At 41.6% G+C, this 24,141-nt stretch overlaps 1 pseudogene; it reads right to left on the bottom strand.

Moving 5' to 3' along the window:
• Nucleotides 1-5,441: 5,441 nt before the first annotated feature.
• LOC120534675 lies at nucleotides 5,442-23,642 on the bottom strand (annotated as a pseudogene).
• Nucleotides 23,643-24,141: the final 499 nt, after the last annotated feature.

Below are 24,141 nucleotides of genomic sequence, written 5' to 3'. Positions count from 1 at the left end.
CATATTTATTTATTAAGGCTGTCATTTCATGACACATTTATTTATTTATGCTCACATTTCACAGTACTTTTATTTATTTACGCATTTATTTATTTATTTCATTTTGTCTGAAATATTCCTCCATACAAGTAAACACAAAATGCAGTTTTTAAATGATGGTTTTTATTATTTAGTGTTTACTTGTGTTATATTTGACTAATGGTTAAATGTGTTTGATGATCAGAAACATTTTGTGTGACAAAAATGCAAAAGAATAAGAAATCAGGAAGGGGCAAATACTTTTTCACACCACTATATATATATATATATATATATATATATATATATATATATATATATATATATATATACTGCTCAAAAGAATTAAAGGAACACTTTTTAATCAGAGTATAGCATAAAGTCAATGAAACTTATGGGATATTAATCTGGTCAGTTAAGTAGCAGAGGGGTTGTTAATCAGTTTCAGCTGCTGTGGTGTTAATGAAATTAACAACAGATGCACTAGAGGGGCAACAATGAGATGACCCCAAAACAGGAATGGTTTAACAGGTGGAGGCCACTGACATTTTCCCTCCTCATCTTTTCTGACTGTTTCTTCACTAGTTTTGCATTTGGCTACAGTCAGTGTCACTACTGGTAGCATGAGGCGATACCTGGACCCTACAGAGGTTGCACAGGTAGTCCAACTTCTCCAGGATGGCACATCAATACGTGTCATTGCCAGAAGGTTTGCTGTGTCTCCCTGCACAGTCTCAAGGGCATGGAGGAGATTCTAGGAGACAAGCAGTTACTCTAGGAGAGCTGGAGAGGGCCATAGAAGGTCCATAACCCATCAGCAGGACCAGTATCTGCTCCTTTGGGCAAGGAGGAACAGGATGAGCACTGCCAGAGCCCTACAAAATGACCTCCAGCAGGCCACTGGTGTGAATGTCTCTGACCAAACAACCAGAAAGACTTCATGAGGGTGACCCAAGGGCCCCATGTCCTCTAATGGGCCCTGAGCTCACTGCCCAGCAGCATGCAGCTCGATTGGCATTGCCATAGAATACCAGAATTGGCAGATGCACCACTGGTGCCCTGTGCTTTTACAGATGAGAGCAGGTTCACCCTGAGCACGTGACAGAAGTGAAAGGGTCTGGAGAAGCCATGGAGAACATTATGCTGCCTGTAACATCATTCAGCATGAGCAGTTTGGTGGTGGGTTAATGATTGTCTGGGGAGGCATATCCATGGAGGGTCACACAGACCGCTACAGGCTTGACAAAGGCACCTTGGCTGCCATTAGGTATCAGGATGAAATCCTTGGACCCATTGTCAGACCCTATGCTGGTACAGTGGCTCCTGGTGCACGACAATTCCTGGCCTCATGTGGTGAGAGTATGCAGGCAGTTCCTGGAGGATGAAGGAATTGATACCATTGACTGGCCACCACACTTTCCTGACCTAAATCCAATAGAACACCTCTGGGACATTATGTTTTGGTCCATCCAATGCCACCAGGTTGCACCTCAGACTGTCCAGGAGCTCAGTGATGCCCTGGTCCAGATCTGGGAGGAGATCCCCACAACACCATCTGTCATCTCATTAGAAGCATGCACCGATGTTGTCAGGCATGTATACAAGAACACAGGGGCCATACAAAGTGCTGCGTACAATTTTGAGTTGCTGCAATTAAATTTTGGCAAAATGGACTAGCCTGCCACATCATTTTTCACTCTGATTTTTGGGGCGTCTTTGAATTCAGGGCTCTGTAGGTTGATCATTTTCATTTCCATCAAACGATGTGGCATCCTTTCGTTCCTAACACATTACCCAGTCTATATCAGTATAGATATCCAGGAGGATTTCTTTTTCCCATTGAGATCTGATGTGTTTTCAAAGTGTTCCTTTAATTTTTTGAGCAGTTTATATATATATATATATATATATATATATATATATATATATATATATATATATATATATATATATATATATTTATACAGTATATAAAAGTAATATATGTGTAATTCGTGAAAAGAAAATGATGTAGCAATGGTCAATGGAAACCAAATTCATCAACCCACTGAAAGCTGATTCAACATCACACTGAAAATCAAAGTCAAAAACTGAAGTCACAGGCTCATGTAACTAATTCATCACAGTAACTCATAATGTGGCTCAGTAGTAGTGTGGACTCCTGACAACATCTGGCCATGCTTCTGATGAGACAGCAGATGGTGTCCTAGAAGATCTCCTCTTAAACCCAGATCAGAGCATCAGTGAGTTCCTTGACAGTCTGTGGTACTACTTGGCTGTGTCAGATGTACTGATACATGACATCCCAGAGGTTCTCAGTTGGATTCAGGTCTGGGATGTGCAGGCTAGTGAATGGCACCAATGTCTTTGTCATCCAAGAACTGCCTACACATTTTGGCCAAATGAAGCCAGGCACTGTCCTGTATCAGGAGGAACCCAAAGCCCACTGCACCAGCATAATGTCTGCCAATGGCTCTGAGGATTTCAGTTGCCTAGCATGTGGTGGTCTGTGTGACCGTCCAAAGGTATGCATCCCCAGAACATGATTGACCCACCAAACCGGTCATGCTGGATGATGTTGCAGGCTGCATAACATTCACGAAGGCATCTCCAGACTCTTTCACATCAGTCACATGTGCTTACTGTGAACCTGCTGTCAAATGGGAAGAAAATGGGTACCAATGGCTGGGCTGCCAATTGTATATTCTCTGGTGAATGCCCATTGAGTTGCACGGTGGTGGGCTGTAAGCACAGGTCCCACTAGAGGATGTTGGGCCCTCATGATACCCTCATGGAATCTGTTTGTGAAAGTTTGGTCAGACACATGCACACCAGTAGCCAGATGGAGGTCATTTTGTAGGGCTCTGGCGGTGCTCCTCCTGTTCTTCATTGCACAAAGGGGCAGATACCAGTCCTGCGGCTGGGTTGATGCCCTTCAATGGCCCTGTCCAGCTCTCCTCTTGTAATGGCCTATCGCCTGGTACCTACTCCATGCTCTTGAGACCTTCTTGAGATGGCACGCATGGATGTATCATCATCCTGGAGGAGCTGAACTACCTGTGCAACCTGAATCAGCTACAGGTACCGCTACCAGTAGTGACAAGGACACTAGCAAAACACAAAACTGGAGAAGAATCAGTCAGGAAGGATAAGGAGAAAGCAATGGTCTGTGGTCATCATTCCCTGTTTGAGGGTTGTCTTGCTGTTGCTTCTCCAGGTCACCTGTTGTCACTTTCATTTGTACCAAGGCAGGTGACATTGATTCACAGCCGCTTGTACTTCCTAACTGGACAGATTGATTGTCCATGAAGCTTTACCCTTACATACTGTTTGGGTCAAATCTGACCCATTTAGATAACAGTTAAAATACCCCATATGTCATTATTTTAGCCTGAAATCTGGTGATTTTCTCTAAAGTGACCCAAAATACCCAAAAATGAAAATATTTTTAAATTGTATACTGCTGAACAGGTGCTACAAATTTTTGTACAGTAAGTCAAATTTGACCCATATCTGTTGAGGTGGATTTTAGATCCACCAGTGTGTGTCAAATCAAGGAAAATGGTGGTTTTAAGGAATCTTGAAACTGTGAAACTTTACACGGCATGTCTGTGTGTATTTTTATGGGACAGTGGTGACAGAGTTCAATGGGGACCTTAACACCGTCACTAGAACTGTCTGTGTTCCCATTACATTTGCCCGGGTTTCCGCTGAGACAGGCAGCTGTTGGTCTCCAAAGGGTCATGGGGGAATCTCGAAACAGTGAAATAGTAAAACAGCATATATGGTGCACATAAGGAACAGATGTCATACTACGGTCACAGGGTGCCTCGACACAGACACGAGATCTGCATCTGCAAGCACAAGCTATAATCTAAAAATAAATAAATTAGAATCCATTTTTTCTGAATTAACCGAGATTTAAACATATCAGCAGTTGGGGTCATAAGATTAAAATGGCACCTGAGAGCTGAGCTGCCATTTCAGTGACAGAGGTTATGGCAGCAAGACTTGCTGTGCAGGAGGCCCTTGACCTGATCTTTCGAGATGAGGAAGCAGATAGTGATTTGGAGGAGGACGGTTCAGAGCAGGAAAACAACATGGAGGAAAACTCTGATTCCAGATCCTCTAATGAAGATGACTCTGAGACTTTTCTGTTGAACAACAATGGCATCCTCACTTCCACATCATGGTGCAGGCAGGATGGTAGCAGAATGACTCCAGGACCACAAGACTGGATACTTCTCATGCATCCCACATTTTGTCAACGTTCCTCCTGTAATAAGTGTATATGTTTAATATGTCACGGTGCTCCGTACAAATATAATTTTGGAAACCTACTTGTCTTTCTACTCACATGCACAGCTAACACATAGCCAGATTTGGCAATGGGGCTCATCATTTCAAACTGCTAGGCAAGCATTTTAAGTTAGGGAGCATTGTAGTCTATTTTTGTTTAATCATCACAATTTAACAGCAAGTCAATTAACCCTTACACACCATTCTTATTTCATCCATCCATACATCCATCCATCAACCCACTATATCCTAACACAGGGTCACGGGGGTCTGCTGGAGCCAACACAGGCAGGAAACAAACCCCGGGCAGGGCGCCAGCCCACCACAGGGCACACACACGGGACAATTTAGGATCGCCAGTGCACCTAACCTGCATGTCTTTGGACTGTGGGAGGAAACCCACGCAGACACGGGGAGAAGATGCAAACTCCACGCCGGGTCTCCTAACTGCGAGGCAGCAGCACTGCCACCGTGCCGCGCCATCTTTTACATCTTTATATGATTCTAATGCACAGTCTTGGAGTTCAGTGACTGAGCAGTTAACTACCTAAAGTGCATTACAAGTGTCTATTTGAGAAAATAAAATTGGATTTGATGTTGTGATACTAACGCTTCTTTTACTCTCGCCCCTGTCTTATTTGGTTAGACACTCTCCGCTGTTTATTATTAGAATTAATTTATATGTCATCTTTTACACCACCCACCTGTTAGGATCGCCTTCATAAAATCGCTCTGATAACACTAACCCTCTTTAAAACTCCATTTCTGCACCCTCAGAGTACCTTTAGTTTAACCCAAATTGAAAATGTTAAAGTCATCTTTTAATTCTTTTTTATTTAATTAAAATTGAATTTAATTCAGTTAGTCAGTCAGTCATTGTCCAACCCGCTATATCCTAACGCAGGGTCAAGGGGGTCTGCTGGAGCCAGTGCCAGCCAGCACAGGGTGCAAGGAAGGAACAAACCTCGGGCAGGATGCCAGTCCACCGCATGGCACACACACACACCAAGTACACACTAGGGGCAATTTAGAATCGCCAATGCACTTGACCTGCATGCTTTTGGACTGTGGGAGGAAACCCACGCAGACACGGGGAGAACATGCAAACTCCATGCAGGGAGGACCCGGGAAGCAAACGCGTGTCTCCTTACTGTGAGGCAGCAGCGCCACCATGCCCCCCATTTATATTTCATGTATACACTAAACCTTTTGCAGAGCGACTTCAGAACATTTATTTAAAAGAAATTCATGACGACATCAATTTAACAAAACTGAGAAGAGAACTGAAGAGAAATTGGAGCACTGAAGTGAAAAAATCTTCACCGATACTGGGAGAACATGGAATACGGCACGGTGACAAACCTGGGATTTGAACGGGTGTCACTTGGGGCTTTGAGGCCGCAGTGCTAACCCGTTTGACATTAGAGTGGATTAAAATGAGTTCACTGGTCAGTTCTGACTCGCTCTTTAATATTCCCATCTCATTCAAACCAAATCCATATTTCATATTCGGGGTTATGGGGGGGAGTTTCATGTCACGTGTGTGCTCACATGTTTGCTTTCTATTCTACTTGAGGCTGATTTTAGATTTACATTTATAGAGAGCACCACTATATGGTTATTAAGTGTACTTAACATAAGCCCCCAAGCTAATATTCAATATTGTGAAGGTGCACAGATTTTATTCCTTACAGTTAAATAACAAGAAAGCCCGTGTGAGAGTAGACATGAACTCACCTGCAGGCCACCCCGGTCACTAGTCAGGTGAGCTCAGAGGACAGACTGTCACACCGGAGTTTGGTCTGATCACAAACCCCAGATAGAGAGGATCACTGAAGGAGACGCTGAACCTGTGCAGGAGGGCCATTGTGTCTGAGATGCTATAAAATGCCAGGGAGCCGGCAGGCCAGTCCAGATACACACCTATTCTCTGAGCGGAGGGAGCTCTGATTTTAGTCTTCATGTTATTGTGCCACACTGAGTAACTGGAATGACAACAGAACAAATTCCAGGACCTGTCATTACGCCCAAGGTGACACTCCTGACTGTCTCCTTTCCTTTTTATGCCCCCCATACGTCACTCCAATGCCTACTCCTCTTCCACTCCATTCAACCTCCCAGTAGTAGCGACTTCCACTCAGAGCCTCTCTGTCCAGAACTTGGACGAAAAAGTCAAATCTGTCTGGATGAGCAGGATATGAGCTCTGGGTATCCTCACGTGTCACCTTGCTGTTCCCTTCAGACAGGCAGAGGCATCTGTGCGCTGTGTTGGAGTCCAGGGTGGGCTGACAGGAGTCTGAGTGGACAGAAAAGAAAACAAGTGAAGAAATCTGCTGACATGGAGACACACGGGACTTGAACCTGAAGGGTCGAGGAGTAGAAGGAGGTGTGAGAGGGAAAACATAAGACATGAAGAGCAAGGAATAAAATGGGAAAAGAAACAGCATTATAACAGTTAACCACAGAGGAAGACAGAAACAGTAGAAAGAGGAAAAGAAAGAAGAATGAAGATGTAAGGATGATATTGAGGAGGAGGAGGAGAAGGAGGAGGAGAATGAAGAGAGGAGGTTTTTCATTTTATCCTTCAAACTATCATTTCCCACATCCAAAAGAAAAAAAAAATGGAATTATTGGCAGACATCACGTTTTCTAGTGTCCTTCATGTCAGGTTTTGAACTTTTCAACTTCTTTCTTATTGTCTGTTTACTGTGCAAATGGAGAAATGATAGAAAACAAGTTTGAAATGTCAAGATGAGCACTGAGTTTGTGATCTAAAAATAACTTTAAACTTGTAATTATTTTGTAATCCTCTTTTCAAAGGTCCATCTCATGTGTCAGACTGTCCTATGAGAAATTCCTACTTGTCATCTGTATTTAAAATAAGGAGAACATTTCCAGTCATCAGCATGGGGTGGCCAGTCTGCTGTGACACAAACATGAACAACAAAGGTGTGACGGGCAAGACGATGGCATTGGAGGTGACACGATTGTGTGGAGAGGTCGAGAGGATTTGTCATTTTAAGATCAGCTGTGGTAAGGAACTAGATAGATAGATAGATAGATAGATAGATAGGCACTATATAATAGAGAGATAGATAGATAGGCACTATATAATAGAGAGATAGACAGATAGAAAGGCACTATACAGTGGTGTGAAAAACTATTTGCCCCCTTCCTTATTTCTTATTGTCTTGCATGTTTGTCACACAAAATGTTTCTGATCATCAAACACATTTAACCATTAGTCAAATATAACACAAGTAAACACAAAATGCAGTTTTTAAATGATGGTTTTATTATTTAGGGAGAAAAAAAAATCCAAACCTACGTGGCCCTGTGTGAAAAAGTAATTGCCCCCTTGTTAAAAAATAACCTAACTGTGGTGTATCACACCTGAGTTCAATTTCCGTAGCCACCCCCAGGCCTGATTACTGCCACACCTGTTTCAATCAAGAAATCACTTCAATAGGAGCTGCCTGACACAGAGAAGTAGACCAAAAGCACCTCAAAAGCTAGACATCATGCCAAGATCCAAAGAAATTCAGGAACAAATGAGAACAGAAGTAATTGAGATCTATCAGTCTGGTAAAGGTTATAAAGCCATTTCTAAAGCTTTGGGACTCCAGCGAACCACAGTGAGAGCCATTATCCACAAATGGCAAAAACATGTAACAGTGGTGAACCTTCCCAGGAGTGGCCAGCTGACCAAAATTACCCCAAGAGCGCAGAGACGACTCATCCGAGAGGTCACAAAAGACCCCAGGACAACGTCTAAAGAACTGCAGGCCTCACTTGCCTCAATTAAGGTCAGTGTTCACGACTCCACCATAAGAAAGAGACTGGGCAAAACCGGCCTGCATGGCAGATTTCCAAGACGCAAACCACTGTTAAGCAAAAAGAACATTAGGGCTTGTCTCAATTTTGCTAAGAAACATCTCAATGATTGCCAAGACATTTGGGAAAATACCTTGTGGACTGATGAGACAAAAGTTGAACTTTTTGGAAGGCAAATGTCCTGTTACATCTGGCGTAAAAGGAACACAGCATTTCAGAAAAAGAACATCATACCAACAGTAAAATATGGTGGTGGTAGTGTGATGGTCTGGGGTTGTTTTGCTGCTTCAGGACCTGGAAGGCTTGCTGTGATAGATGGAACCATGAATTCTACTGTCTACCAAAAATCCTGAAGGAGAATGTCCGCCATCTGTTCGTCAACTCAAGCTGAAGCGATCTTGGGTGCTGCAACAGGACAATGACCCAAAACACACCAGCAAATCCACCTCTGAATGGCTGAAGAAAAACAAAATGAAGACTTTGGAGTGGCCTAGTCAAAGTCCTGACCTGAATCCAATTGAGATGCTATGGCATGACCTTAAAAGGCGGTTCATGCTAGAAAACCCTCAAATAAAGCTGAATTACAACAATTCTGCAAAGATGAGTGGGCCAAAATTCCTCCAGAGCGCTGTAAATGACTCATTGCAAGTTATCACAAACGCTTGATTGCAGTTATTGCTGCTAAGGGTGGCCCAACCAGTTATTAGGTTCAGGGGCAATTACTTTTCACACAGCCATGTAGGTTTGGATTTTTTCTCCTAAATAATAAAACCATCATTTAAAAACTGCATTTTGTGTTTACAAAAGATATATATATATATATATATATATATATATATATATATATATATATATATATAGATAGACAGATAGATAGATAAATAGATAGGAGCCCCATTCCATATTAATTCATTTAGACAGATTATTGTTCTCCTGCAGCTCCCTCACATACTTTTCTGCTACTCCCAACTACAAGGCAGGAGACAGACCTGGACGTGGCAAAGTTGAAAATTCTACGATTTTCATTCAGAGTTACAAGGGTGGACGGAATGAGAAAAGAGGTAACAACACAAGTACAACAGTTTGGTGACCAAGTGAGGGGAGCTAGAATGGGCTGGTTTGGTCACATGCAGGGGAGAGACGAAGGGGTACATCAGGAAAAGAATGTTGAGGATGGGAAACGTCAGGTAAGAGATAAAGAGGAAGGCCAAAGATGAGGTTTATGGATGTGGTGAGGGAGGACATGAAGGGAGTCGGTGTGGCAGAAAATGACATAAAAGACAGGGATAGATGGAGAAGCATGGTCTGCTGTAGGGACCCCTAAATGGGAGCAGCCGAAAGAAGAACAAGAAGCACAATTAGATTAATACTGGCATTTGATTTGATTTCAATCAAGAGTCTTTATAGTTCACTTTTTCAGACACGGATTGTTTTTTGACGTTTTAATTGAACTGACGACGAGGTTCAGGCCAGGGAAAAAAATAAACTGTTGCCCTTCTTTATAACAACATCCAGTAGCTGCTTGCATTGTGGATGTCTCTGCTAGCTACATTGTCTGCCGAAGACAAGAACTGGAATACATTCTGACAGCTCTTCTCAAATGTGTACGCTCAGCAATCATTCTTCGGCAACCTCTTGTGTCTCAGACTCTTTTGCTCTTTAGTTCCTCTCTCAATCGCATTCCCCTAAAGCTTGCATCTCAGATCTGCCATTTTGAGGCTCATTACCTCCCTCCTGTCTGCTTTTTGAGTAACACCAATGGTAGATGGGCCCCGTTACTGACTGTGAAAACATCATTCGGATTTTTGCAAATACTTTCCACCTTTGAAGGAGACTCTCAGCGTTCCTCCTCCACCTTTTCCTTGGTATGCTTGTGCGTATCAAACCTCCCTTGCCCAGCACGTCCCCTGTCAGTTACATTTGACTGAGTGAGCACAGTGAAACTGACCAATCAGACACACCAGCGTTTTGTTGTATAAGCCAGCCACAGCACTGGTGAAAGACTGGTAATAGAATCATCTAAAAATATTTACGATCTCTTGTCCTACGTGTACATTCAGCGCCTTTCTTCAATATTCGCATGACTCTGAACGTCTCTTCACTAACCCATTCTCGAGTGTGTTCCCATAAAGCTTCTCAGACTCCATCATTACTTTTCAGACGCCTTTCTAACCTCCTGTTTTATAGCTGCCATCTTTGAAGGTGACTCTCAGTGTGCCTCGTGCCTCTCACACTTCCTCTTTCTTTGTGTCACCAGAGTCAAACTGACCAATCAGATTGCTCTGAGGGACTGGACACCCAGAATTTAGTTTTTAAGTATAGGCTAGAGTGTATATCATTATATCTGGTATACTTAAGAAAAACATTAAGATAATGAAACAAATGCAACAAACAATTCCTTCAAACAATAGTCAGCTCCTTCCCAAAGTGGTCGTGGTGACCTGATAGTGCCCAGAGCTGAGTGGAATCAGCAGAGGGGGCTGTCAGGAAGGGTTTGTCCACACACAGTATGCATTTAATCTGAATAATATAAATAAATAAAAGGCTCATTTAAAATGTTGCAGACAGAGACAAATAAAAGCAGAAAGTCTGGCATCGTTGAAGGCATCAGTCAGAATGGAGGCCCAACAAAACGCCATGGGCATCAGCTCGAGCTCCATATAAAGTCCCTTCTTTTACATACGTATCTTCTTTGCTTGGACACAATCATTAACATGACTTCATTTTGTGGCACCAGCATTTTCCAACTGTAATAATAAATTCTAAAGTTGATATTGAAGGTGAATGGAACATGGGAGTGTAGACAGCAAACATTTAACGTAGCAACAGTCAATAGTGAGGGCCTTCCCAAGATAACTTGGAGGTGTTAATAATCGTTAACATTAAGATTTTACATTTTGGGTAGCGGGTGGTAGAAGCTGACACCTAAGACCTTCTGTCTTGTGGATCAAGTTTAATGCCTTAACCACCCACCAGAGGAAAATGTAGACGGCATGTCACCATGAGTGCTGCCCAAGATGTTGACCAGTTAGACCTGTGATCAGTTACCGTATATATTCACGTTTAAGTTCTCCCGCATATACTGTAAGTTGGGGCTTGATTTTACAGTATAATTTCTGGTATTTTATAATGTCGGTCGTATAAGTTGAATGCGGAAAACTCACGCTATTGGTCCAAGAGATTATGATATGCTAACGCCCACCTGAGAGAGTAACCATGGAGCACATGGCCTTTTTTTTTCCTATGTATTGTGCCAACGTGACCACACGGTAATACCCAAACTATTCTGCAACGATGTTTGCATTGATTTGTGTTTTTTGTATCTCAAGCACCTTTATCGGAAGAGCATCCCTTATCTACGATGGAGCGTTCGTCCGATCAGAAGAAAATATGAAGCTGGTTTTAAATGAAAAGTCATTGAAGTGGTGAGGAGGATGACGAAGAGGAACACAAGCATGAATTAAATGATTGGGATCCCTATGACGAAATGCTAAATAACGAGGATGAACCCGTTTTCGGAGAGGTTTCAATAGGGGTGGAAGATTAAATACGATAAAATACCTACTGGTACCTAGGTATTCTGTTGCAATTTTGTTTGTTTTGTAAAATAAAGTTTATGATAAATCTACCCATTTTTTGTAACAAAACATTTTCTTTTTATGAATTTATATTACCGTACCTTTAATAAGAATCAACAGTTACCTAACCTATATCTACAACCTTTCAAAAAATGTAAGTGTCGCATTTTTGAATGGGTGTCTAAGTCAGGGTATGATTTTATGATCGATTTTTCGGGTTTCAAGACCCGACTTATATGCAAGTATACACAATAAGTCACACGTTAAAGACAATAAAGGAAGGCAAAGTGGAGATGAGATCAGGAACCATCTGGAGGTGGTAAATATTTTGTAGAATTCTTTCAGATTTATACAATATGAACACCAGCAGTGGCCACTCAAACTACTGAGGCGATAGAAACTCTCCTGTTCCTTTCTGAGATGGTTGCCCTCCTGTCTCCACTCAGATACGTCGCATTTCTTCCCTGCTTCTTCTGCGCTTCGCAATGTGAGGTTGGATTTAAGCCGATCCCATCAGACCATAGAACACGGTTAGTGTGTAACAGTGTAGCCTGGTGAACTCTAGACAAGGCTACAAGAAAAGCAGTTCCTCCATGCCTAGTGCATTGTGAGTGTATATTTTCTACAAGACACGGTTATTCCACTTAGCACATAGTAAATTATAAATATAAACGTCTACACATGGAAGTGTGTGTGTGTCTGTCCGGCTCGGAAGTGCGAGACTACAGCATGAAGTTCAAAGAAAGCGACTCTGTCGCCAAAGTGAAACCACCAAGGAAAGAGAGAAACTTGCTTAGCTGCTAATACACAAGCGAGGCAAACACGTCGGCAAAACAAAACCACCAAGGAGAGTGAAACTCGTAAGCCGCTGATAGACAATGGAGGCAAGCAGGTCAGCAAAACAAAACCACCAAGAAAAGAGAACCTCGCTTAGCCGCTATTGCACGACTGATGCGATTGATTGATTGAAGTGCCAGAATCCATGATTTCCAGGTGTCTGGGCTTTTTACAGCACCGTCTTACACAGCTAGTAAATTATAAGACTTTCCATCTTGTTTACTCAAGTTCAACATAAGCATCCCTAGACTTACATTTTAAAAGTCAATTTTGGTCCTCAGATTCTGCAGGATGTGGCCTGCAAATGAGAGAAAAAGAACAAAAAACAAAGAATGTGAGCCTGCAGCATTTGGGACAAGGAGTGCAGCTTGGAGGGTCGCACAACTCACCTGCCTCACTGGCCTTCACAAACTCCCAGCTGCTCAGCTCCCGTAGACCCTTTTCCAGTTCAGACAGACTCATCCTGAGAGTCTCGGAAAGCAAATCTTCATTGATGCCAACATCTGTTGTGTCTTCATTTCCAATACGGACAGAGAGAGATGGCAACTTCTACACAAAAAGAGGACATGACATGTGTGCCACAAAGGCCTGCTGGTGTCATTCACCTTCAGGACATGGATGTGGTCATCGATCTGTGAAAGCTCAGCCAGATTAGCCTCTCTCCACTTGAGCTCCTCGACCTCCTGCTCCAGTTCCTTCATGACCTCTTTGGCCTTTGTCACTTTCCTCCTCTCATAATCTTTAATGACCTCAGTGACTTCTGACCTCAGCCTCTCAACGGCCTGAAGTACAGAGTTGAAGGTTTCTTCGTATTCCCGCAATTCTCTTTCTGAAGTGCTCTGATAGAAAATAAGACAGAAAAGAAGTCCAGTCGCATGAGTTTTAGAACAATGGAATCTCAAACTAGCAAAGAAGAAAGAGGCAGTCAATGTGTTCAACCTTAGCTACCAGAAAGGAAAATACTGGAGTCCCTGTGTCTTTGTACGTTAAAATTGATCAAAGCGTTTATGATTCTCATTTAAGTATTGATATCATTACTCAAAGTTTTATTTTCAACATTTCATTATGGTCCCCATTTCACAACAATATGACACTAATCAGGTTCTCAACCTCTCCTTCAGTTCCACTGTGATGTCTTAACAGGACGTCATTCACCTGAATCCTTTCTATGGCCTCCTTCACCTCCATCAGTTTCTTCTCTTTCTCCTCAATTTTCTTTTTCATTTCAGCCATTCTCTCTTCCAGTAGGTTCTGTGAGGAGACAAAATGCAGAAGAAAGGTATGAGTGGGCAGAAATTTAAAAAAAGCAGCCCAATGGCTTTATTAGAAAGAAAACAAGATAAGGATAAGGAGGAAGGCCGACGGAGCAAGTGGACAAGAGCTGAGCATCCTGGAGCCAAACGTGCGAGAAACCTGAGAGAGTGGACTGGAGGGAGGATTGGGTGTGACTGGAAAAGAAGAGTTAAAGGAGAAACAGACCATCAGGGTGAGGGCCTCAATGTCAGGTCAGGTATTTATCAGGTAATAACTTGTAGGTGCTGCACAAGCAGCAGACTTCAACTTGAGCTCTGTATTTATCACTGATGAAAAGGTTTCAGAAATGGTCTACCATCCATTGTAATGGGAAATGTTCAATCGCTGTCAAATAAGATGGATGAACTTTCTGTACTTATATGCATACAAGTACTATAGCATTTGTGCTTTACGGAGAGCTGGTTTAAACCTGATGTACGTGATGCTGCTTTAATGCTGGACAGATATCATCTTATTCAAGCAGATCAAGACCCAGTGCGGTGTGACAAAATACAGGAAAGAGACTGGTCATCTATGTGAATGAGGAATGATGTAAAAGGGAGCATACTACAATTAAAACTACAGTTTGTAATCCAGACATTGAAATTCTAGTTGTTGGAATTCATCCAAGTGATTTGCCCAGGAATGTAAATTAAATGTATAATTAAATGTTTATATTCTCCACAAATAGGAAGCTAACAATGGAAATGATTCATTCTGTTACCAATACTTTAATGATTACTCACTCCAGCCCTGTAGATATAATATGTGGGGATTTCAACCGTGTGACTTCTGAAGAAACAATGACAACTTTCTATCAGATTGTGATCAGTTTCAGTCGAGAAAATAACAAGCTGGACCTGCTGTATTCAAATGTTAAAAGATGCCTTTATTAACTTTGTTAAAGTGTAATCTACTGGTACCTTTAGGCAAATCTGACCACAACCCGATTCATCTTATTCTTAGCTATAAGCCTGTTATTAGACAGCAACCTTTTATCACTAGAATAGTGAGGAAATGGAGTCTGCAGGCTGAAATGGCTCTGAATGACTGCTTCCAAATGTCAGACTGGGAAATGATGTGTGAGTCACATGGGGACAATTTTGAGGGGACTCTGTCACTTCATCACAGACTATATTAACTTCTGTGTTGACGCAGTGGTGCCCACAAAGACAGTGCGTTACTTTACAAACAAGCAGCCCCAGATTACTAAGAAGCGAAAAGGTCGACTGAATGAGGAAAAGGAGAGTAATCAAATTCGGTGACATAGAGGCTACAAAGGAAGCACAGCGTGTGCTAAAAAAAAAGCTAAGTGAAGGAAAGGCAGCTCACAAAGCTAAAACAGAAAACAAACTCATTCAGAAGAACATGAAGAATATCTGGAATGGACTGGGCCTAATTAAGGGAATTAAAAAATCCAGGGTTCAGGTGCTAGAAGGGGATGTGGACAAAGCTATTACCTTGAACCAATTCTTTAATAGATTCTCCCTCCCACTGCTACCTTCTTCCAATGACCAGTCTCCTCATACCATCCCTGCTACATCCACAACTCCTACCCCGTCAACTGGAATGGGTAGTGACAAGTTATGTATGTAAAGGGAATTAGTCCAGTGGATTAGGACTGTTATTTTAAAATGAGTTCATCAAGAACATGGGGATACAGTTGGAAACTTGTTATGGGTAAATTTTGCACAAACATTAGGACTTTTTCTTTACACTAAGAACGATAGACACTTGGAATAAGTGACCAAGTAGTGTGGTAGACAGTAAGACTGTAGGGACTTTCAAAACTAGACTTGATGTTTTTTTGGAAGAAATAAGTGGATAGGACTGGCGAGCTTTGTTGGGCTCAATGGCCTGTTCTCGTCTAGAGTGTACTAATGTTCTAAGTCCACCTTTGACCATAAGTGACCATCCTTGAGCATGGCAAGGGGGTACATAAATAAAATGTATCATAATAAATAATAATAATAATAATAATAATAATAATAATGGGCCGGCATGGTGGCGCAGTGGTAGCGCTGCTGCCTCGCAGTTAGGGGACCTGGGTTCGCTTCCCGGGTCCTCCCTGCGTGGAGTTTGCATGTTCTCCCCGTGTCTGCGTGGGTTTCCTCCGGGCACTCCGGTTTCCTCCCACAATCCAAAGACATGCAGGTTAGGTGGATTGGCGATTCTGAATTGGCCCTAGTGTGTGATTGGTGTGTGGGTGTGTTTGTGTGTGTCCTGCGGTGGGTTGGCACCCTGCCCAGGATTGGTTCCTGCCTTGTGCCCTGTGTTGGCTGGGATTGGCTCCGGCAGACCCCCGTGACCCTGTATTCGGATTCAGCGGGTTAGAAAATGGATGGATGGATAATAATAATAATTTGTGTGGCCTGTCCATAATTGAAGACCAAGTAAGGAGACAACTGAGAAAGGTACACACAGGAAAAGCTGCAGGACCTGATGAAGTTAGCCCTTGAGTTCTTAAGGCCTGTGCTGACCAACTTTACGGTGTCCTCGGTCACATGTTCAGTTTGTCCCTAAGGCTCCAGAAAGTGTCGACTGCTGTGGAAAACATCCTGCATTATTCCTGTTCCAAAGATGGCAGGCACCTCTTTACCTAACGACTGCAATGCCAGACTGCCAGATCAGTAGCACTTCTCACATCATGAAGACCTTTGAGGGACTCATCCTGGACATTATGAGTTGTCTTATGGCAGACCACCTTGACCCACTGCAGTTTTCCAATCGGACAAAGACTGGAGTGGAGCATAAAATTACAGTATTTGTTCCACAAGGCTTATTCTCACCAGGACAAAGCTGGATGATTCTGTTTTTTGATTTCTCCAGGGCCTTCAATACCATACAGCCACCCCTGTTAAGCAGTAAGCTCAGAGATATGTAGGTGGATGAGCCTACTGGGTCCTCGATAATGGACTATCTGTCAGGTCACAGTCTGTGAAACTCGAGGACTGTGTGAGCAACACTGGAACACCATAAGGAACAGTCCTGTCTGCTTTTCTCTTCACTCAGTACATCTGTGAGTGACTAGAAATATATCAGCAGGTCAGGTCACATGCAGAAATTCTCAGATGATTCTGTACTTATGGGGTGTTTTAATAAGGGGATGAGATAGAGGAGAGGAATCCGCTGAAGAAGTGTGTTTCTTGGTGCAAAGAGAATTGTCTGCATCTTAACATCAATAAAAACAGGGAACTGCTTGTAACTTTCACCACACCAAAAAGCCTCTGTGTCCAGACACTATTCAAGGAGTGGATGTAGAGGTGGTCCACTCCTACAAGTAATTGGGGGTCCACATTAATGACAGCTTGGACTGGTCTCATAACACAGAAAAAGTGGAGAAGAAAGGGCAGAGCAGACTCTTCTTCCTTAGGAGACTGTGATCCTTTAATGTGGGAAACGACATCCTACTCATCTTCTATAACTCTATGATGGCCATTGTGGTGTGCTGGGCTGATAACATCTATTCAAAAGGGTCCCACCGAATAAGCAGGCTAATTAAAAGGGCAAGTGTTATTGTAGAACACTCTCTGGACCCACTGATGGTAATAGCAAAGGACAGAATTTAAACAAAACTGAGTTCCAATTATGAACAATGCGGCACATCCCCTCTCTGACACAAGAACATTAAGGACTTTCAGCCCATCATCATCATCATCAGAAGTGTGTCAAGAAATGCGACTGGGGCTCCTTTATGCCAATAGCAATATGCCGGAATAATGCCTCACTGGGACAATGACAGCCAAGTCAGAAGTATATTCTTTTTTCTTTCTTTTTAATTTTCTTGCTTTACAGTCATTTTGTTGTGTGTTCAAACCATAATGTGCATATATACTGTATACATCTCTATTATAAAAGAAACTCTTGAGACAAGACCGTTTCCAAGAGAATTTTTCACGTCCTGCAAGACAAGATTTTTACCAGAAGAATCCCACTCTCCTCTCAACTATTTCCCACGCCCATGCTCCTCTCTCATTGGTGTGAATGCTTTTGTCAGACACAGTTCCTGCGCTCTCAGCTCTTATACATTTTTACGTTTTCCTCACTTTAAGTTCCCAATAAAAGAAGACTCCAAATCTTATTGAAGAATTTCATCCTGAAGGGTTATCAACAGAAAAAATGAGTATGCAAGCAATCCTAGAACCGGGAAAAAATGAAGTCAAATGAATTAACGTTAAATAGTCGATCAGTTACACGGCAAATTGGTTAAATGCGTATCAATAGACTATGCTGAAACAGTTGGTGGTGATGTTGCGGAAGATGAAAACATCAACTTACAATATCCCAAAGAATACCATCCGGTCTTCCACCACACAAATTACTGTTGAAAGAAGGATATATCGTAATGTTATTGCGTAATTTATGTATGAGTGAGGGCGGCATGGTGGCGCAGTGGGTAACGGAGTTAGGAGACCTGGGTCCCTGCGTGGAGTTTCCATGTTCTTCCCGTGTCTGCGTGGGTTTCCTCCCACAGTTCAAAGACATGCAGGTTATTCCCTAGTGTCACTAGTGTGTGCTTGGTGTGTGTGTGTGCGCGTGTGCCTTGCGGTGGGCTGGCGCCCTGCCCAGGGTTTTTTTCCTGCCTTGTGCCCTGTGTTGGCTGGGATTGGCTCCAGCAGACCCCCGTGACCCTGTAGATAGGATATAGCGGATTGGATAATGGATGGATGGATGAGTGATGGACTATGCAATAGGACAAGATTAGTTGTATTCAAAAGTGGTCGAACAATTCTGACATGTAAAATTTTAACAGGCGACAAGAGAGTTAATGTAGTACATTTTCTGCAGAAAACGTTAGACACCAAAGGAGATCTTGATATGCCATTCGTATTAAAACTTTTACAGTTTCCCATTAGAGTAGCTTTTGCTATGAAATTTTATCAAATCACAGGGACAAACATTCCAAAAAAGTCATTTTATTTATTAGAGAGAAAGAAACGATATTCACTCATGGGCAGTTATACGTTGCGTTGTCACGATGAAAGTCCAAACACGGAATTAAAATTAAGTGCGATATTGACGAAAAGTTACTTCAAAAAATAGTTTTTACTATTTAAAGTTTAAAAAGTATTTGCGTGTTAATTTCAAAGCCAAAAAGAACGAAAACGTATTACGCAACGAATACCTCTGACGCAACATGAAACATAATTTTCTTTCAATTTATTACGTTTTACTATTTTTTACTATGGTTAATCACTCGCTGTAATGTAAAAAAGTTAGGCCTATTATGCATATGTATAATAATTCCCATGAAAATAACAATCTGTTTAAACTGTACATACGCTTCCCCATACGTCTGTTTTAAAGGAAATTGCCATTTGTTAAGTGTAAGGTATACAAATTGTCAGAAGGAGGTAAGAGAATTTAAAAAGTGAGGTGAGTTTTAAGAAAGACAGGTAGATGAAGTCAACAAGTGAAGACATTAGAATAAAGTGGAGATGGACGGGGAAGTTCAGCAGAGTCCATTATAGTTAATGATGGTGACGAAAACGAGGACAAGACAGGGACTGGAATGACTGCCGGCTGAAATCTTAAGATGGAAGGAAAAGTGCCAGGGAAACCAAGGAAAAGAAATCAATAGGAAATCACAAGAGAACATAGAAGGAAAGTACTGTAGATGTGTATATTTATTTATTTACTTACTCACTTATGCACCTATTTATCTATGTATATACTTATCTATTTATTTACTAGGGGGCTTTGCCCCCTCCTCACTTCACTCGCCAACCCCTGGCCCTGTGCTATGCGCTCTGCAGTTCTGCTGCTCATGTCAGGGGATGTGGATGTACAATTTAAACAGATTGTTATTTTTATGGGAATGGTTACATTTATACATTATAATAGAATGAACTATTTTACATTACAGCAAGTAAAAAATAGTAAAATGTAATAATTTGAAAGTAAATTATGTTTCATGTTGCGTTCAAATTTTTCATTGCGTTACACGATTTTGTTCTGTTTGGCTTTGAAATTAACACACAGATATTTTGTAAACTTACACTTTTCCTGTAAAAGTTTAGTAAAAACATTTTTTTTTAATTAAGTTTTCGTCAGTATCACATTGAATTTTGATTCTGTGTTTGGACGTACATTGTGACAACGCAACGTATGAACTGCGGGTGATTGAATTTTGTTTCTTTCTGTCTAATAAATAAAACAACTTTTTTGAATGTTTGTCTCTGTGATTTGTTAATTGTCTTTGTAAAAGCTATTCTAACGGGAAACTGTTAACGTTTTAAAACGAATGGCATATCAAGATCTCCTTTGGTGTCTAATGTCATCCCCTGAAGATGTACTACATTACCTTTCTTGGATAAATCCTTCTTTCAACAGTAATTCATGCGGTGGAAGACCAGACGGTGTTAACGGTTGTAGATACTCTTTGTGATATTCGAAGTTGATGTTTTCATCTTCTGCACAATTACCTCCAACTGTTTCAGCACAGTCTACTGATTCGCATTTAAGCAATTTGCCGTGTAACCGATCGACAATTTTCATGTTAATTCGTTTGACTTCATCATTTCTTGGCATTAGGATTGCCCGTGTACTCACACTTCTTCTGTTGATAACCCTTCCTGATGAAATTCTTCAATAAGATTTGAACATAATAATTGGGAACTTAAAGTGAGGAAAACATACAAATTTATAAGAGCTGCGAGCACAGGAACTGTGTCTGTCTAAAGCATTCACACAAATGAGAGGTGAGAGGGCCGTGGGCATGTTTGAATATAAGAGGAGAGAAGGGCAGGACTTGAAATAATCTCACGTCAACAGTCTCATCTCTTGGGACTTGAAAAAATCTTTCAAAAAAGTTTTGTCTTCTTGAAGGATTTTTTTTTATATAATAGAGAGATTTGTTTAAAGAGTTATTTTTAAGTTATGCCTTGGGGACAATGTCAATGTCAGTTTATTTATATAGCACATTTAAAACAACATAGGAATGCTGTGGCCAAAGTGCTTTACAAGAAAAAAAGATACAATTAACATATATAACATAAATGGAAATAAAATAAATGAATATAAATAAAATATCTCTCTATTACAAAAAGAAATCCTGGAAAGCAAAAGCAAGGCGACGATACGTGATCTTCTCGGAAGTTCTCGAAAGACATTTAAAAGGCCCGCGAGGCAAAAGAGACTTGCCACGGAGCGTCTCGCGGGGACCGTAAACATGAGACTTGGTGCCAAGAGACTGTGCCAGGGCCGTCTCGCGGGGACGTGGAACATGAGATTCTTGCAAGACACGCCCTACTTACAACAGATATCATATAAGAGCACATCCATCAAAAAACAGTCAGTCGTGTAAAAGCACGTAGTGCACACACATATAAAGCGTATAAGGACAATACGGTGAATAGACACCCAAAGGCAGTGGAGAGAAAAAAAAGGCAGATAAGAGATCATGAAAGCAGTAAAATTCGAAAGTATTGCAGCGTCCCAGTCAGGCTAAGGCCATTTTGGTTTTAAGTGAGTGTTCGGTCAGATTGAGGGAGGGCGGAGTACAACACGGAAGACTGATAGCGGGGTATTGATTGATGCGGTAAGGGAGGCGAGACACGGGGGATGAGGGGTTGGAGTAGGTGCTAGAAAGTTGTGTTTAGGGTTACGAAGTCGGCGATTGTTCAAGTAAAACTTTTGTGACACTTTATCACCTCAGTCGGTACAGTATCAAAGAAAAGATAGAAAAGATTGCATTACCGCAAAACAAACGGTGATTAATCATCAGAACCAGGAGTAATTGGAAAAAGAGCAGGACAAATCGAGGTCAGAAATAAAAGGCAAAGAGTAGACAACAAAGTCTTTTTGCCTTCCCATCATTCAATGCACAAAATGTGGATTTACACAATACTAGACCATACGCTATGAGAATCTGTGGTCCCGGAACAGTTAAAGCAACGACAAGTTGAATTTCAAAGAATACACAATTCGGTCAGGTGTACATTTATGATCACGGAGAAGCGATGCAAATTTTAACAGGCAAAAAGAAAGGTAATGTATATATTCCGCAAATAACATTACACCCCAAAGGAGATCGTGATATGACATTCGTATTAAAATGTTTACAGTTTACTGTGAGAATAGCTTTTGCTATGACAATCAATAAATCACAGGGACAAACATTAGAAAAAGTTGGATTATTTATTAGAAATTATTTATTATCCGATTAACCAAACACAGGGGTTGGCAAGCAAAGTGAGCAGGGGGTGAAGCCCCCTAGTAATAAATAGAAGTAAGATTACAAATAAATAAAGTTATATTTTAAGGAATGTTGTGCCCATCATGTCTTAGTCAGAAACGACCTGAAATGCGTCAGGAAGGACAAGAAGAAAGTCCACCCTAAGAAGGTAGGAGGGAATGGCAGTTATAAGGCATCTGAAGGGTAGGCAAAGAAAGGTGATTTGGTTTCTTTAAGATGAGATGAGACTTAATTCAAATTCAAAGTAAAGAAGGAAGTACAACTAAATCAGTCCTACTCTCATGGCTTTGCAGTGGCGTCCAGTTATATTTAGAGGCTTTTGTCAAAGCTACAGACAGTAACCAAAAAGAAGAAAACAAGTGAAATTTTACACGCTTTCAGAGCCTGATAGGTTGAAGGTCAGAAAATATCTGGTAAATATATACATTTTGTAAAATAAAATAATACAAAATTCAAAGGTACTTGTTAAGGTTATTCATCCTTGTATTGTAGAACTTGCTTATTCCAGTATAAGAACATGAGAGTCAATCTTAGCAGCACTGGGCACAATGCCAGAATAAGCCCTGGTCAGAAGGATATTCTTTCACGGGACAGCCATAAACTCACTCACATACACACACGGCATCATAAAGGGCTGGATTTGAGTCAGCAAATTAACCAAACATCTACATCCTTATAGTAATAAAATCAAAAGAAGTGGGGAAGAAGACGGGTGCACTGAATTAAACCAACATTGTCTGACCTGTGGGGCAGACCATTTCATCCAGTTTACTTCTTTTCTCCCATTAATTGCTTAGACTATTTGAAAGCTGGACTTTGAGACGTATATGGCGACCAGAAGAAAACGTTCAGTAAGGAAATTTCAGTCAATCCTGTCTGAACACACAGACATACCACAGTTCCAATTCCAGCTCCTTTTCCCAGTTAACCCTTCCCATTGCTACCCCTCCCCTCACCTCTCTCACAGCTCGCTCGCTCTTCTTCAGCTGTCACCGTGTCGTGGCTCTTATGATCAGTCACCGCACACATTAGGCAGACGCAGGTCATATCAGTTCGACAGAAGATCTCCTGAACTTTTTGATGTTTCGTGCAGAGTTTCTCTTCCAGTTTTCCAGTAGGTTCCTCCAGTTTGTGTCTCTTCAGAGCTTCATGCTCTCTGTGTTGCTGCAGGTGATTCTCACAATAGGAGGCCATGCATGTCAGGCAGGTCTTCAAGGCTTTCTGTTTTCTCCCTGGACAAAAATCACAGGACACACATCGTCAGGTCCAGCGTAACTCTCGGAGGGACTTACGACGTCTGTCACCTCCTTCAGTTTCTTTATCAGTTCTGTTAATACGGTGCTTTTATTAAGCTCCGGTCTTACGTTAAATGTCCTTCTGCACTGAGGACAGTTGTAGGCTCCCGCTGTGTCGGACTGGTCCCAGTAGTCGTGAACGCAGTCCATGCAGTAGCTGTGTCCACACGGGATGGTGACCGGCTCTTCCAGGACCTCCAGGCACACCGGACAGCAGTACTGATCGGCGGAGAGTGAAAGTTTAGCTCCTGCCATCATAAACCGAGATTCAGTGTGACAGCCGAGAGCTAACTGGAAAGAAATGAAAGTGAAAGAACGCCGAGCACTTCCGGACACGTGGACACGCCGATGCGAGGGTTAAGGCTGTCCCGTTAATAGAAAAATGATATTTTCTTTCCCCAGAGATCGTACCAGCATTTTAATTTTTTTTTTATTATTATTATTTATTTCGCCGATTAACAGTGCGTGCCGAGCTCAGCACAAAAGAAATTCAATCGCTAGCCTTGGAATTAGAAACTAAAGCACTGTGACTAGAGATTAAGGGACAGGAAAAGAGGCAGAAAAATAATTGACAAGAAAACAACCACACATGATCGAATAGATGATTGGATGCTAAACAAAGTCTTTACAAAATCTTTCTTCAATTCATTTCAATATTGTTCTGAACTCGGTGTATAATAACACTACGAAGATTATTACATTTAAAAAATGTTTATTGTCATTGTGTAACACAACGAAATTACACTTTGTGACAGCCCCAATCGGAGACAATACAGAAATAAGATAAAAT

This window comes from Polypterus senegalus, chromosome 8, assembly GCF_016835505.1.
Source record: "Polypterus senegalus isolate Bchr_013 chromosome 8, ASM1683550v1, whole genome shotgun sequence".
NCBI classification, from domain to species: Eukaryota; Metazoa; Chordata; class Cladistia; order Polypteriformes; family Polypteridae; genus Polypterus; species Polypterus senegalus.
This window is presented reverse-complemented; position numbering and strand designations above follow the sequence as displayed.